The sequence below is a fragment of the Narcine bancroftii genome, chromosome 1 (genome assembly GCF_036971445.1).
Source record: "Narcine bancroftii isolate sNarBan1 chromosome 1, sNarBan1.hap1, whole genome shotgun sequence".
Classification (NCBI taxonomy): Eukaryota; Metazoa; Chordata; class Chondrichthyes; order Torpediniformes; family Narcinidae; genus Narcine; species Narcine bancroftii.
Window position 1 is genome coordinate 402481887 of NC_091469.1, and position 16679 is coordinate 402498565.

At 42.5% G+C, this 16679-nt stretch overlaps 1 long non-coding RNA gene across 1 annotated transcript in view; it reads left to right on the forward strand.

Moving 5' to 3' along the window:
• The window catches only part of LOC138753185 (uncharacterized), a 91215-nt gene that overhangs the window by 27027 nt on the left and 47509 nt on the right, over positions 1–16679 (forward strand). The window lies entirely within an intron of this gene.

The following is a 16679-nucleotide window of genomic DNA, read 5'->3' on the forward strand; positions in this document are numbered from 1 at the left end:
TCAGGCCTTCCAAATATTCCTAAAGGCTCCCTTCTTTTGCTAAAGAATCGCATCACACTCACATCACTTCCTGTACATCCATGCAGTGCAGGATTCAACTAGCTGAGTTCCTTTGCATCAACACATTCTCTCTTCACCTTTCCTAGTGCTTAAACTTGCTGATTGGAAGGGTTTTTAATGACTTACTTAGATTGTGTCATGGAGTCTCCGTTATGCCCCAACAACCAGCAACACACCAAAGAATGAAGTGATTGCAATAAAAGGTCATCAAGTTACAATTGACTGTCTGAGTGACTGACAAAAACTCATCCCATTCTACTCCCAGTTGGGTACACTCAAGAAAATCCAGCCCGTGGCACAGTTGGTTCTCTGTGACAATTCAAAATTAGCTTGTTCATAAGTGCCCGACTGTTTTGGAGACTTGGTGATGCATATGGCTATTGCAGTACCATAATAACTGACCTGAGGGTCTCACTATTATTAAACAAAGTAAACATAGTGTAAAAAATACTTTCAGAAAATGGACACCCAAATCCATAACAGGAACAAAAGGAAAGCCTATTCACAGTTACTAAATAATTATCAAATGCCTTGATGGTCAGCACAATCCCTGGTCTTTAATCACCATTGAATCATACAGTGGAGACATGAAGCACCATTTCATGTAATGATTTTTCTGCTTTACAGGTCTGCTTGTACAGACCTGTACAAAAGGGACGGACTCCACTTGAACTGGAGGGGACCAATATCCTGGCAAGCAGATTTGCTAGAGCTGTGGGGGAGGGTTTAAACTAGTTTGGCAGGGGGGGTGGGGAGCAAAGTTTGCGAGCAGTGTCTCGGGTGCATGGCCACCTAGTTAAGAATGATAAAGATAACAAAGGAAGGATGGAGGTTAAGATAAAAGGTAGAAAAGGGAATATATGTGAGGGTCATTCTCTGAAATGCATGTACTTTAATGCAAGAAGCATAGTGAACAAGGTAGATGAGCTTAGAGCATGGATTGGCACTTGGAATCATGATGTTGTGGCAATTAGTGAGACCTGGTTACAGGAGGGACAGGACTGGCAACTAAATATTCCAGAATACAAATGTTTTAGATGTGATAGAACAGGGGGTAAAAAAGGGGGAGGAGTTGCTCTGGTTGTGAAGGAGGACATTACTGCCGTGAGGTGGCAGGATGGTTTGGAGGGATCATCCAGTGAGGCTGTTTGGGTGGAATTGAGGGGTGGTGGAGGCATGAGGGCACTAATAGGAGTGTATTATAGACCACCAAATGGGCCAAGAAAATTGGAGGAACAAATTTGTAAGGAGATACCATATATGTGTAATAAACATAAGGTAGTGATCATGGGAAATTTTAACTTCCCCCACATTGATTGGGATACCCATACAGTAAGAGGGCTGGATGGGCTAGAGTTTGTCAAATGTGTACAAGATAGTTTTCTTAATCAATACGTAGAGGAACCAACTCGGGACAGTGTAATACTGGATCTCTTGTTAGGGAACGAGATAGGTCAGGTTTCTGAGGTTAATGTTGGAGAACCAATTGGGTCTAGTGATCACAACTCAATTAGTTTCAGGGTAGTTTTAGGGAAGAGCAAAGAAGGGCCTAAAGTTGAGGTTCTGGATTGGAGAAAAGCAAATTTCGAAGGAATAAGAATGGATTTGGGGAGTATTGAGTGGAACATGATTTTTTCAGGAAAGGTTGTAAATGAAAAATGTAAAATATTCAAAGAAGAAATTTTGAGAGTAGAGAAGATATGTTTCAGTGAGGATCAAAGGAAAGGCTGGAAGTCATAGGGAGCCTTGGTTTTCGACGAATATTAGAAGTTTGTTCGGAGAAAGAGGGAGGTGTACAAGAGGTACAAAGAGCAGGGAGCTGAGAGTTTGAAAGAGGGCTACAAGGAGTGTAGAAAAAATCTTAAGAAAGAAATTAGAAAGTCCAAAAAGAGGCACGAAAAGGCTTTGGCAGGCAGAGTAAGAATAAATCCAAAGGGTTTCTAGAGGTACATTAAAAGTAAAAGATTAGTGAGGGATAAAATTGGACCCCTTGTAGATAGAGAGGGTAGGCTATGTGAAAAGTCAGAAGAGATGGGGGAAATTTTAAATGATTTATTTTCCTCGGTATTCACGAGGGAAAAAAAATATTGTACCAGTAGAAGTTAAGAAAAATAGTGGGGAGGTCATGAATTATTTAAGGTTAACCGAGGAGGTAGTGATGGCAGTGTTAAAAAAGATAAAGGTGGACAAATCTCCGGGTCCGGACAAAGTATTACCAAGGACACTCAGGGAGGCTAGTGTACAGATAGTGGGGCCATTAACAAAGACATTTAGGATGTCACTGGTCACAGGGGTAGTGCCAGAGGATTGGAGGGTGGCTCATGTTTTTCCACTGTTTAAGAAAGGGTCCAAATGTAAGCCTGGAAATTATAGACCTGTGAGTCTGACGTCTGTGGTGGGTAAGTTGATGTGGGTTCTGAGGAATGGCATTTACAAATATTTGGATGAACAGGGATTGATAGGTAGTATTCAGCATGGTTTTGTCAGGGGTAGATCATGCTTAACAAACCTTATAGACTTTTTCAAGGGGGTTACAAAAAAGATTGATGAAGGGAAGGCTGTGGATGTTGTCTATTTAGACTTTAGTAAAGCTTTTGACAAAGTTCCCCATAGAAGGTTAGGTAAAAAGGTAGAGGCATTAGGTATAAATAAGGAAGTAGTGAAATGGATTCATTAATGGTTGGTTGGATGGGAGGTGTCAGAGTGTACTGGTAGAAAATTGTTTGTCAAATTGGAGGCCGATGACTAGTAGAGTTCTTCAGGGATCGGTCCTGGGTACACTATTGTTTGTTATATATATTAACGATCTTGAAGAAGGGGTGGTGAATTGGATAAGTAAGTTTGCAGATGATACAAAGATTGGTGGTATTGTGGACAGTGAGGAAGAGAGGAGTGGGCTGAGAAATGGCTGATGGAATTTAATACGGATAAGTGTGAAGGGTTGCATTTTGGAAAGGCAAATCTAAATAGGTCATATACATTGAATGGAAGACAATTGAGGAGTGCAGAGCAACAAAGGGATTTAGGAGTTATGGTAAACAGTACCCTCAAAGTTGATACTCGGGTAGATAGAGTGGTGAAGAAGGCATTTGGAATGTTGGCCTTCATAAATCGGAGTATTGAATTCAAGAGTTGGGATGTTATGATGAAATTGTACAAAGCATTGATGAGGCCAAATTTGGAATACTGTGTGCAGTTTTTGTCACCAAATTATAGGAAGGATATAAACAAAATAGAGAGAGTGCAGAGAAGGTTCGCAAGAATGTTGACAGGATGTCAGGGTTTGAGTTACAGAGTAAGGTTGAGCAGCCTGGGGTTTTTTTCTCTGGAGCATAGAAGATTGAGGGGAGATTTGATGGAGGTGTTCAAGATTTTAAAAGGGACCAAGAGAGTCAACGTGGATAGGCTTTTTCAATTAAGAGTGGGGGGATATTCAAACCAGAGGCCATGGTTTGAGATTGAAAGGGGAAAATTATAAGGGGAACATGAGGGGAAATTTCTTCATGAAAAGGGTGGTTGGGATGTGGAATAAGCTTCCGGCGGAGGTGGTTGAAGCATGAACGTTATTTACATTTAAGGAAAGACTGGATAATTACATGGAGGGGAGAGGATTGGAGGAGTATGGACCGGGTGCTGGTCAGTGGGACTAGGAGTGTGGGGATTTGTTCCGGCATGGACTAGTATGGCCAAACTGGCCTGTTCTGTGCTGTATATGGTTATAAAATAACCTGTTGCTGGATCACGAGCCTTTATGACCAGTACGCTGAGTGGTCATATCCTCACCAACCACACTTGGGTTTATATATTACTTTTAATGTAGACATATGCCCAAAGTGGGACACTGACGGTCAAAACAAATCATGACACAACATCATGTTATTGATAATAAGTCTTTGTCACAAATTATCAAAAAAGATAGGTTTTAAAGAGTGTCTCAAAGGAAGAAGGGGGTGAAAAGAGGTAGAGAGGATAGTGATATGGATAAAAAAGTTTAGAAGAATGGCAGTTGAAGGCATGGCCTCTGTCCAGTGGAGGAGTTAAATTCAGGAATGATCAAAAGACCAGCTCTCGGGAAAGTGATAGGACAAGGAACAGGTAAGGTCATTGCATGACTTGAAAACAAAGATGAGAGTTCTGCAATTAATGCATCAGTTAACTTGGAGTAAACAGAGGTTGGGAAACACAGGGTAAATTTCAAGTTAAATCATGGATATAAAACTTTGAGTCACTGATTTATGAAGAGTTGAATAACAAGGGAATATCAGACATGTCATGGACTTATTAAGTTTGGAGGTAACAAAGGAGTGGATTAAGTTTTGAGCTGAATCAAGACTTGAATCAATTGATGTTCCAAGCTGTCTAATAATGTTCAACAACAATTCCAGAAAATTAGTCACCTCAGTTGTATCTCTGAATATGTTATTACCTATGTTTGCTAAATGCAACTGTTGACAAATCATTTAAAAAAAAGTACTGGAAGAAATCAATGGATCAGGCACATTCATGGCGAGAGAAAGAGTCAATATTTCTGGTCAAGGACCCTTCATTGGAACTGGGAAAGTGAGAAAATAAGACTGTTTAAAGTAGTGGAAATTGGAAGAATGGAGAGAGTCGAAAAAATGTCTGAGTTAGGTTCAGAAAAAAAGATGTCAAGAATTCATATTTCAGCAGAAGACAGAAGAGAACAAGAAGGAATACATTAAAAATGGAACATCTAACTACATCTGTGAAGGGAGGTGAATAGAGACAGTAACTTAGTTCAAAATTGAATGTGTGCTGCATGCCCAGAATGAAGAGAATCTTACATTGGAATTATTGGAGCAAGGTAGAGAGCCAAAGAGAGTGATGAATAACTAAAATATATCCTCTGCATTATCCTCTGCAATTCTGTCACCTACAACATGATCCCACAACCACACACATCTTCCACTTTCCTCCCATCTCTGTCATCTGTAGGGACCATGACTCCCTCATCCACTTATCCCTTCCCAGTAATCACCCCCTTGGCACCTTCCCCTTCAGCCACAGTAAGTTGCACACTTGCACCCACACCACATCACACGCTACCATTCAGGGTTCTTAACAGTCCTTCCAAGTTAAGCAACAGCTCACTTGTGTATCCAGGGGAGTCGTCTTCTGCTCCCACTCGTGGCCTTCTCTTGGAGAAACTAGATGCAGACTAGGAGATTGCTTCGGTGAGCACCTTCACTCTGCCTACATTAATGACAGGGATCTCCCAGTGACCAACTATTTCAATTCTGTGTCCTTCTCTCACGCTGACATGTCTATCCATGGACTTGTACTGTCAAACCAAGGTCACCCATAAACTGGAGGATCAACACCTAATATTTCATCTAGGCAATGGTCAACTGGATGGCATTAAAATTGACTTTGCCGGTTTCTGCGAGACAAATTCCCGTTCTCCCTCTCTTCCCTATCCTTCTGTCTTCATTCCTTCAGCTCTCCATCCCCTTCCCTTTCCATTCACAGAGCCATCCCTCCACCCCAGTTTACTGATGTGTCTTCTCTCCCTTAACTATCTATTATATCTTACCTGTGGGACTGTGTTCCTTTCCCCTTCACCTTCTCTCCCCCTCCCCCACTATTTTGTTTGGGTGCCTGACTCAATTTTGCTCATACCTTGATGAAGGACTCAAGCCCAAAATGTTGGTTATGTATCTTTATCTTTGCTATATAAATTACACTGTTTAATCTGCTGAGTTTCTCCAACATTGTGGTTTTATTTGTATCAAACAATTGCAAGTTTGTGGTTACCTTTGCACATTGAACAGAGAAATGTTGTAAAGTGGCCACCCATTTTGCTTTGGTTTCTCTGATGTCAAGGAAACCATATTGCAAGCACCAAATGCATAATATTAAAATAAATGAAGCAGGTTTGGTTCATTGCTGCTTCTGGAAGACCATTTTGGGTTTTTTGGCTGATGCCTTGGGAAGAAGTAAAAGGGCAAGAATTGTCTCCTTCAGGTGCATGGCAAACTGCCAAAAGAAGGGTGTGGTTTGGCAGAGATGGAAGAGTGAACAAGGGCGTTGCAGAGGGACTGGTCTCTTTGGAATGCTGAAAGGGGAGGGGAGGGAAAGAGATATCTGGTGATGAAATTCCATTAAAAGCAGGAGATGGAGAACAATTTGATGAATGTCGAGAATGGTAGTGGGGTAAAAGGGGAGGGCAAGCGCTGCATGTACTGGCTGGGACATATAGGGCTGAGAAATGCAGGATATAATGGAGACTCAATTGACAATACTTAAAGCAAAAAAAATCTTTGAGTGAAAGGGAGCCATCCTGTGCCTTTATCTTATGTGTGCTACATATTGGCATGTAAGTCAATTTAAAAAATATACACTTCTCTGACTAGTTGGTGACTGAAATACATTCATAAAATTTTATTATTTATTTCATTTGTTTTACCATTTAACAATCTGACGTGTTTCTCATCATTAAAAACCCTACAAACTTGGATATTTTTTTCATTAAAACATAAGTACGATACTTTTGGCAAAATATGGCAACCTTATCTAGAGAACATTGGTGCTCAGCTATAGCAACAGCCCACAGTTGTATAAAGACTGGTGGGGCGCTGAATTTCTTATTTTCTTTTTCTTTTTACCATTTTTCTGTTTGTCACTTTAATTATTGTTTAATTTTCAAAGTTTTTTTTGGGGGGGGAGAGGGAAATTGTAAGCAGGCTGATTATAGTGTTTGTATCTGAGAAGTGAATTATACTACAAGAAAGTGTAAATATATTAAAAAGATTTTTTTTCAGATGTGTTTTAGAAAAATTGAAAAAAAATTACAAAACAGAGGCAACAGGAAAGTGTTCATGGATAATGGGTTACAGAATTGTAAAAAAAACAATGGTTACAAAGTATACTTACCTCAGCTTTACATCTCGGTCATGCCAGAGAAGGGGCATTAAAGCTTGCATCACAACCATTGAATTCACTGTGACAAATGTCATCAGTAACTAAAAAGGAATAGATTGTTATCAGACTGCAGAAATGTGTGCAATGTACAGTTAAACATTAAAAGACTGTGTATAGATGGTGGACTCACTTCCATGGTGATTTTCTTCCATGAACTATTACTGTATTTTGCAGCTCAAACAAAGATTCTTCTGACAAACTCAATAACATTTGTGGGATTTCTGATCAAGTGTATGACCTGGAATTATTCAGGGGCATGAATAGGTAACAAACCACAATGAAATGTTTCCATTAATCAATTGATTTTTCTGATACAAAGCAAATTTGAAACAACTGTTGTAGGGCATCAGAGATGAAAAATGGCAGTGTTGCCAGAACTGTTGTAATGGCAGTTTTGCTGCTACTGTGGACCTGGGAGAGCGGTCAGAGGTCCTCCACAGTGGTCATGATGCTGATAACCCATACAGCCTATTAAAGAGGCTAACAATTATTTTTTAATGTAAGGATAGGGAAAGAGGGAGATTATGTCTGCTGGGTTTCTCCAGGACATTTGTATATTGCACTGGTGCCTCCTTGTGTGCCTTCATGGCAGGCAAAAGTTGACAAATTTTGTGGATTATTACATGATGATAAAGGAACCTCGAATCTTGAAAAAGTAGATTGCAGTGAGGGCAATGCTCAGCAATTTATTCAGAGTTTAAAACAAAATGCAATTCAAATTTGCAACACGGAAGCCTGATGATCCTTCTTGTCACTGCATACAGAGATGTGCCAAGACAATTGTTTATATTTCCTGGGAATCTTCTTGGTTGTGCCTATACAATTAAACTGAAGAAACCTCATACAACAAGGAGGAAACTGCTAATTAGATAACTGGCATTCAAATATTTAAATTGGCAAAACAGAGGGAAGATGAATTTAATAGTTTTATCTTTCTTCGAACGTTTGAGATTAATGAAAAGATGCATTCTTAAATTGTTAATAAACTTGTTATTTAGCCACATCTTCTTGTAAGTAAGTGGCCAATGTAGAAATAATATTTTGGGCAATGTTCACTAATTTTATTTTAGTATTTATTTGATCATATATAAATATTTGCACTTTGTGAAATAAAAGCTTTTGTTATAATTAACTAAAAAATTCCACATACAGTTTAAGCTTTTATTTTCAGTACATTCTTGTACGTGTATGTGATACCTTTGTTAAGTTGCTGAAACTTTGCCATTTTTAATTTACTAAGGCATATCAGAGTTATAAACTCTTAATTTACAAGAAATGGCTGTTGAACGCGGCGACTGGCAAAATATTGTGTGGGCTGAAACGCCCGTTTCCATAGGCTGCCGGCAGAGTGGTGAAACTGGCCAATCACTGCCGGTGAATTACAGGGGGCCCAATTGGGTCCCAGGCATCTGAGGTAGCCCATCGGCAGCCGGCCCGCTCAAGCTATGCCCCACTGGTGAAATGACTCAGCTGACTATAAAAGACAGAGAGGCCCCTGAACAAACTCAGTGTTGAACACACTCTACTGGTGTGTGTGTCTTTCTTCTCCGGTGAATCCGAGCCATAACCAAAAGCTATAACCCAGCTGTAGCCATAATGACAGTGTTGACCCAACTGGTCCAAACAGCACTTTGGGCCCGAAGATGGAAGAGCAACCTGTGGTCAACGCTGTAACTTTGAAGCTTCCCAGCTTCTGGACTTCGCAACCATGGGTGTGGTTCCAGCAAGCCAAGGCGCAGTTTGCCATTCAACGGATCTTTGCTGACAACATGCACTACTACCATGTCGTCAGTGCCTTTGAATAGGACACCACAGGCCACATCATCGACTTCCTCCAGCAGGCCCTGGAACAAAGAAGGTATGTGGCCATCAAAGAGCAGTTAACTTGCACTTTCGGGCTCTCAAAGTGCAAGTGTGCTGCCCGACTGTTGCATAACAATGATTTAGGGGATAGGGGCACTTCTGCCCTCATGTGCATCATGCTTAGTCTCAACAATGGCCACATCTCCTGCCCGCTGATCCAGCAGATTTTCCTGGAGAGGCAGCTCAAGGACATCTGGCTGCTCATCGCAGAGGAAGACTTCAATTACCCCAGGAAAGTGGCTTCCCCAAGCTGACCTGCTATGGGTGGTGAAGAGGGATGCCTACGCTTCACTTAAGCAGGTGAAAACATTGCATCATCAGCACTCAGCCAGGAAGACCACTGATCAACCATCCGACCACCCGAAAGCCACACCCCAATGGTGAGCAGTACTGTTTCTATCACCAACGGTGGGGCTATGAGGCCCGTTGATGCCGCTCCCCCTGCACGTTCCAGGGAAATGCCCAGGCCGGCCGTCGTTAATGATTGCGATGACCGGCCAACTGCATAGCCTGCTACACATTCAAGACTCATTGTTGGGCCGACATTTCTTGGTAGACATTGGGGCACAACTCAGCGTCATTCCCCTGACCAGCCTGGAGGCCTGCTGTGGCAAAATGGGCCGGGAGCTCCAAGTGGCAAACGGCTCCAACATCCGAACATTTAGCACCCACACCATTCCCCTACGCTTCGGGGACAGACAGTTCACTTGGAAGTTTATGGTGGCAGCCATGCAACAACCATTACTGGATGCAGATTTCCTGTGGGCCAACTCACTCTTGGTGGATATTAAGGGACGCCGGCTGGTGCACACCCAGATATTTCAGAAACTCTCATTTAAGGGCACTGAACTCACTAGCCCCCACCTGCACTCAGGGAGTACTGTTGACAACTAATTCGCTCGAGTACTAGCAGAATTCCCCTCCATCACCATGCCTTACTTCCAGTCGGCAGAACCCAAACATGGGGTGAGGCACCAAATCATTATGGAAGGCCCTTCCCTCCACGCCAGGGTGCGGTGTCTCCCCCCTGAGAAATTCAACTAGCCATGGACAAGTTCAAAAGGATGGAGGAACTCGGCATTGTACAGAGCAATGGTAGTCCTTGGGCCTCCCATCTCCACATGGTCCTCAAGGCAGCGGGTGGTGGAGGCAGTGCAGAGACTACTGTTGTCTCAATGAGGCCATCATTACCAGACAGATATCCCACGCTCCATATCCAAGACCTCACTGTTAACCTTCAAGGGGCACGGATATTCTCAAAGGTGGACCTCATCAGGGGCTATCACTAGATCCTGATACACCCCAAAGACATCCCAAAACCCAACATCACAGCCCCTTTTGGATTGTTTTGGACTGCATGCTTTTCGGTTTAAAAAATGCAGCTCAGACTCTCCAGATGCTGATGGATGCAGTGGATGCAGTGGGCTGGGATCTGGAGGACATCCAGATCATCCCTGGCAATCGCACACTGCTCTGCGATGCCTTGATGGGTAAACCTCGCCTTGTCATTCCAGCTGCATGGAAGAGGCAAGTTTTCGACTCGGTCTACAACTTGACTCACCCACCATCAAGGCTACAGTCAAAATAGTCAAGAACAGGTATGTCTGGTGTGGCCTCTGCAAAGCGGTTGCCCTGTAGGCTGGGACTTGTACTCGGTGCCAGTCATCAAAAATCCAGACTCGTATCAAAGCTCTACCATCGAAATTCAAGCCAGCACATCGCCGCTTCAGTCACGTGCACATTGACATTGTGGGGCCCCTACCCATATCCAGAGGTACACATTACCTTCTCACAATGGTCAACCAGATGGCCAGAGACAGTGCCACTATCAGAGGCTTCCACAGAAGCATGTCATAGGCTTTACTCAACACTTGGGTAGCATGTTTTGGGGTCCATGAACACCTTACATCGGACAGGTGGACCCAATTCACTTCCAGTCTGTTGACCGCCTTAGCCCACACCCTGAGGATCCTACTCCACCACACCATGGTGTATCAACCACAGGCTAACGTGTTGATGGAGAGGTTCCATCAAGTTAGTCTATGGTGTACCCCTAGTTATACCGGGTGAATTCATGACAGCCCCTGAGGACTTGGGGGAGCCCCCAGCGACCACATTGTCCCAACTATGTGAGACACAAATACTGTGACTAATTTTCAGAGGCTTTGTATCCTGAAATAATTCAGCTTCTGACACCCGAAAATCTTTCCACTTTTAACAAGGCACACATGAGTCATGCAATGAAATATCTGGATGTGCGCAGTCACCAACTGCACTCACGGATCTTGATGTAAAAAGTAATGGATTTGAATGGTCGTCCGTAAACCACCTAAAACACTCATCCTGTTGCAAATGATGCAACCTCAAAATCCAGAGTTATTCTTCTAGAGGACTTTGATGCAACCTCCCAAACCTGTAAACTTAGGATCAGGGCAGCGGGTGCATGGGAACATTTTCACCTGCCAGTTCTACTCTAACTCATTCAACACTCTCCCAGTTTTTCAGGGGTCCAAATTCTGGAATTCTTTATCCATCACTGTTGTTGGAGTACCTTTGGCAGGAGGACTGCAATGAATGAAGAAGATAGCTCATTACCACCATCAATTAGGGATGGACAATAAATACTGACATTGCCAGAAATGGCCAGCAACTGAAACATGAATAAACAAAAAGAAAATCCTGTTTCAGTGGATGTGTGACATTACAAGCCCATGCTAACTTACATCTGGTCAATGATTGAAACATGAAATTAAGTTTGAAGCGAGATTTTTGTTGGATTGTAGCACGAATAAAAGCTCTCATGACTGGAGGGAGAACAAACAGCTTTATTAACTTATAACTATAGGTAGACCATTCACAATAGTCTTTGGAAGGGTTCTGGGTTTCAACGGGAAACCAGGGTTATATGTGAGCAGATGGGGGCGGAATCAGGAGGCGCAATCACACTACCAGTGAATCCCAGTTCACCGCATGAATAAAAAAAGCAACACACTACCAGTGAATCCCAGTTCACCGCATGAATAAAAAAAGCAGGATCAAGCAGCAATACTAGCAGTTCCAAGACTGATAGCAGAGAATAGATTCACTGCAATGGTCGCAGGGATGAGGGACTTAGGTTCTACAGAAAGATTGGAAAAAAATGGATTTGTTCATATTGGAGGAAAGGTGAAATTTAACAAAGGTATCCAAAAGCACAAAGATTTCTGGCAAAGTAAGTGAAGAAAACTGTATTCAATGAGAAAGGAATTGTGAAGCAAAAGTAGAGAGAAAAATGCTGGCAAAGAAACCAGAGGTGAAATGCAAATATTTTTATGAAGCAAGTTATCTTATCTGAAATGCCTTGTGTAGCTCGATCAATGACCACACACAGACACGAAGCACATGGTCAAAAGCTTTAATATCCTGAAACCTCCAGCATAAACTATATGCTTCTGGCCCGGTTCCAAGGCTGGAACTGAGGCAGGAAACTAGGGTTCTTAGCCTTTATTGGGAATTTACAGGGAGGAGTTACCTGGACTGAGGTGGGCCAGCCTGAGCAGTCCAGTGAGGTCCCCCACCTGCATTACCCTGATCCCCCACACCTTGCAATAAAAAAAGTGATGGCATCTGATATCAGGTTTCTTGCTAATGTCCAAAGGATACAGTATATTCATTCACTATCTGGCTGCCTTCTCTCTTTTTTTTGTGCGGATACAGATAAGCTCCCATTGTGCTCAATACTTCCAGTTCTTGATTCTCTGCTGGTTGTTTGGACAGGAGAGGGGAAGTTTGGATCACATGGTTTGAGTACCTAACCCAGCAGATGTTTTTGGTCTGCCCCCAGCATACCTGTCATTGTTTTCATACATTAATGAATACGCTATGAATATATTTAATTTATTAATGTCATTGTTTTCATGCATTATTTTCATATGTTCATCACACTTTTAAGATGGTCTTGACATTTTAAAAAAATCTTCCTTAAAATCTTGGACATTTAAGAGTAGAATTTAAAGTAGCTTAGAATTTAAAATTCTAAAACCTTCAGCACCAGAAAAGACATCAAGAAACATTATACTGCAGAATTGCCTGCAAGTGAGCGCGAGGTAAAACCCACGTGGAGGGAGTGGAAGCATTTCTTACAGGGAAATTCCTTGCTCCTATCACCATTTTTATTACAATTTCCATAACACAGACCTAGGATGCATTGGTAAGTGAGGCTGAAAAAAGGAAGCTCTTTGGAATACAGGCATCAACCATTATACCCATCCACCCGATTCTTTCTTATGATGAATATAGAGCAACATTCAATAGAACTTAGGAGATCTACATCTCAGTTGGACAGTTGATGCAGTCCTGCACTCTTGGCCATAAGACCAGCAGGGGAGGTCACAGGGAAGAATTCGCCCCATAAACTGATAATGATTATAATAGTAGGGAGTTGATTGCGACATATATTGTACATACGCACAAAATTCTTACTTGCTGCAGCTGAACAGGTGCTTTGTAAAAAAAATTCGAAAACTAAAATAGCAACTGCAATAGTATGTTGCAATTACAATTACAAAAAAAAATTGCAAAAGTGCAAACAATCCTTTTGTGGTGTCAGAGAAGTCCCTGATTAATGTAACAAGGAGAGGTTAAAAGGGTCTGATTGATGTTGGAAGGAAACGGCTCTTGACTCTCGAGGTGCTGGTCTTCTGCTAAAAATGGCAAAGAGAAGAGGTTGTGACCAGGAGGGTGTGGATCCATTATAATGTTGGCTGCCTTCTTTAGGATTCAATGGATGGGAAGTTGGAGCCTGTAATAGATCTGGATCTGTTTGTTATCTTCAGAACCCTTCAGCATTCCTGGGCATTTGAATTCCTAAACCAGGCTGTGATGCAACCAGTCAGTAAACTTTCCACAGTGCACCTGTAGAATTTTGATCAAATATTTGATGACAAGAAAGTAGAGGCAATGATGTGCCTTCTTCCAAGATGTCTTGATGTGTTGGCTCTAGGACAGGTCTTTTGAAATATGGATTCCCAGGTGCTTGAAGGTCCTAACCCTCTCCAACATCCCATCATTATGGACAGGTGTGTGATCCCACCCATTGCTAAAATCAACAAAAAGCACCTTAGTATGGATGATATTGAGAGCAGGTTTGTTGTTCTGGCATCACTCAGATTCCTGATCTCCATCCTGTATTCTTACCAATCATTTTGAATAATTCAGTGTAATCGTTCATGTTGGAGCTGATATTGATTATGCAGTCATTGCTGCACAGTGTAGAGTAGGAGACTAAGCACACAGCTTGAGATCCCCCTGTGTGGATGGTCAACGTGGAGGAGACCTTAATATTTCTCTCAACATACACCTAGATATCATTTAGATTATGAAGAAAAGGTTTTATTTTCCATCTGTATTCAAATTTTTGTGGCTAAACGCACATCACGGCACAGAAGTATCTCATTAGGAAACCACATGATTTGAACTGAAGAAGGATTAGGTTTTGTTTTTTCTGCCAGAAATACTGTGGTAGTATGATGTGTATTTTTAGACAATAATCATATTTGCCGCATGATGATTTTGCATATGGAATTTTTATTGGTTTCTGGTTTATGATAGGCAGACTGTATGGGTATTATGTTTCATGTTTACTTGTCATTCATTGAAAACAAATGGTTTATCTTATAAGTCCTGTATGAAAATCAGTAAAGGATGCTTCACCACATTATTTTGTTCCAATATTGTTACCTGTGCATGCACATTTTATTTACATCCGTGGAATCCCAGATGCATTTCATTAAAACGACATAGCCATGTGTATGAATGGTTTTAATATGAATGTAAATGGAACAGAGGAACCACTGACATGGTCTTTGCCCTCAGACAGCTCCAAGAAAAGTGTAGAGAACAAAACAAAGGACTCTACATCACCTTTGTTGACCTCACCAAAGCCTTCGACACCGTGAGCAGGAAAGGGCTTTGGCAAATACTAGAGCGCATCGGATGTCCCCCAAAGTTCCTCAACATGATTATCCAACTGCACGAAAACCAACAAGGTCGGGTCAGATACAGCAATGAGCTCTCTGAACCCTTCTCCATTAACAATGGCGTGAAGCAAGGCTGTGTTCTCGCACCAACCCTCTTTTCAATCTTCTTCAGCATGATGCTGAACCAAGCCATGAAAGACCCCAACAATGAAGACGCTGTTTACATCCGGTACCGCACGGATGGCAGTCTCTTCAATCTGAGGCGCCTGCAAGCTCACACCAAGACACAAGAGAAACTTGTCCGTGAACTACTCTTTGCAGATGATGCCGCTTTAGTTGCCCATTCAGAGCCAGCTCTTCAGCGCTTGACGTCCTGCTTTGCGGAAACTGCCAAAATGTTTGGCCTGGAAGTCAGCCTGAAGAAAACTGAGGTCCTCCATCAGCCAGCTCCCCACCATGACTACCAGCCCCCCCACATCTCCATCGGGCACACAAAACTCAAAACGGTCAACCAGTTTACCTATCTCGACTGCACCATTTCATCAGATGCAAGGATCGACAATGAGATAGACAACAGACTCGCCAAGGCAAATAGCGCCTTTGGAAGACTACACAAAAGAGTCTGGAAAAACAACAAACTGAAAAACCTCACAAAGATAAGCGTATACAGAGCCGTTGTCATACCCACACTCCTGTTCGGCTCCGAATCATGGGTCCTCTACCGGCACCACCTACGGCTCCTAGAACGCTTCCACCAGCGTTGTCTCCGCTCCATCCTCAACATCCATTGGAGCGCTCACACCCCTAACGTCGAGGTACTCGAGATGGCAGAGGTCGACAGCATCGAGTCCACGCTGCTGAAGATCCAGCTGCGCTGGATGGGTCACGTCTCCAGAATGGAGGACCATCGCCTTCCCAAGATCGTATTATATGGCGAGCTCTCCACTGGCCACCGTGACAGAGGTGCACCAAAGAAAAGGTACAAGGACTGCCTAAAGAAATCTCTTGGTGCCTGCCACATTGACCACCGCCAGTGGGCTGATAACGCCTCAAACCGTGCATCTTGGCGCCTCACAGTTTGGCGGGCAGCAGCCTCCTTTGAAGAAGACCGCAGAGCCCACCTCACTGACAAAAGGCAAAGGAGGAAAAACCCAACACCCAACCCCAACCAACCAATTTTCCCTTGCAACCGCTGCAATCGTGTCTGCCTGTCCCGCAACGGACTGGTCAGCCACAAACGAGCCTGCAGCTGACGTGGACTTTTTACCCCCTCCATAAATCTTCGTCCGCGAAGCCAAGCCAAAGAAAGAAAGAAATGGCACAGTTAGTAAGTTTGAAGACAACAGCAACATTGGTGATGTGGCATCGAGTGAAGAAGGTTATCTAAAGCTAAAATAGAATATTAATCATCTGGGGAAGTGAACAAATGAATAACTGATGGAATTTAACTCAGGCAAGTGCAAAATGATTAATTTGAGAAATTGAATGAGGCCAGAACATATGTAGTCACTCATCAGGGTTCTGGTGAATGTTTTTGAACATAGAGGCCCACGGGTACAAGCACATTGCTTGCTTAAAATGATGGTTAAAGATGAAAGCTTATGGCGTACTTATCTTCATTGGTTGAGACTTTGAGTACAGGAGTTGGGACATCATGTACAAAACTTGTATTAGGGTGCACTTGGAGTATTGTCCGGAGTTCTGGTCACAATGAGTTTGAGTAGTAAAGTAATTTAGTTGAACCTATGCCTTCAGGTGAATGTGAAAGTTCCCATGGAATGATTTTGCTGAAGATAATGGAAGTTATTCTTCATGATGATGATGTCCTGGCTGATATTTATTCTTCAATCTACATTG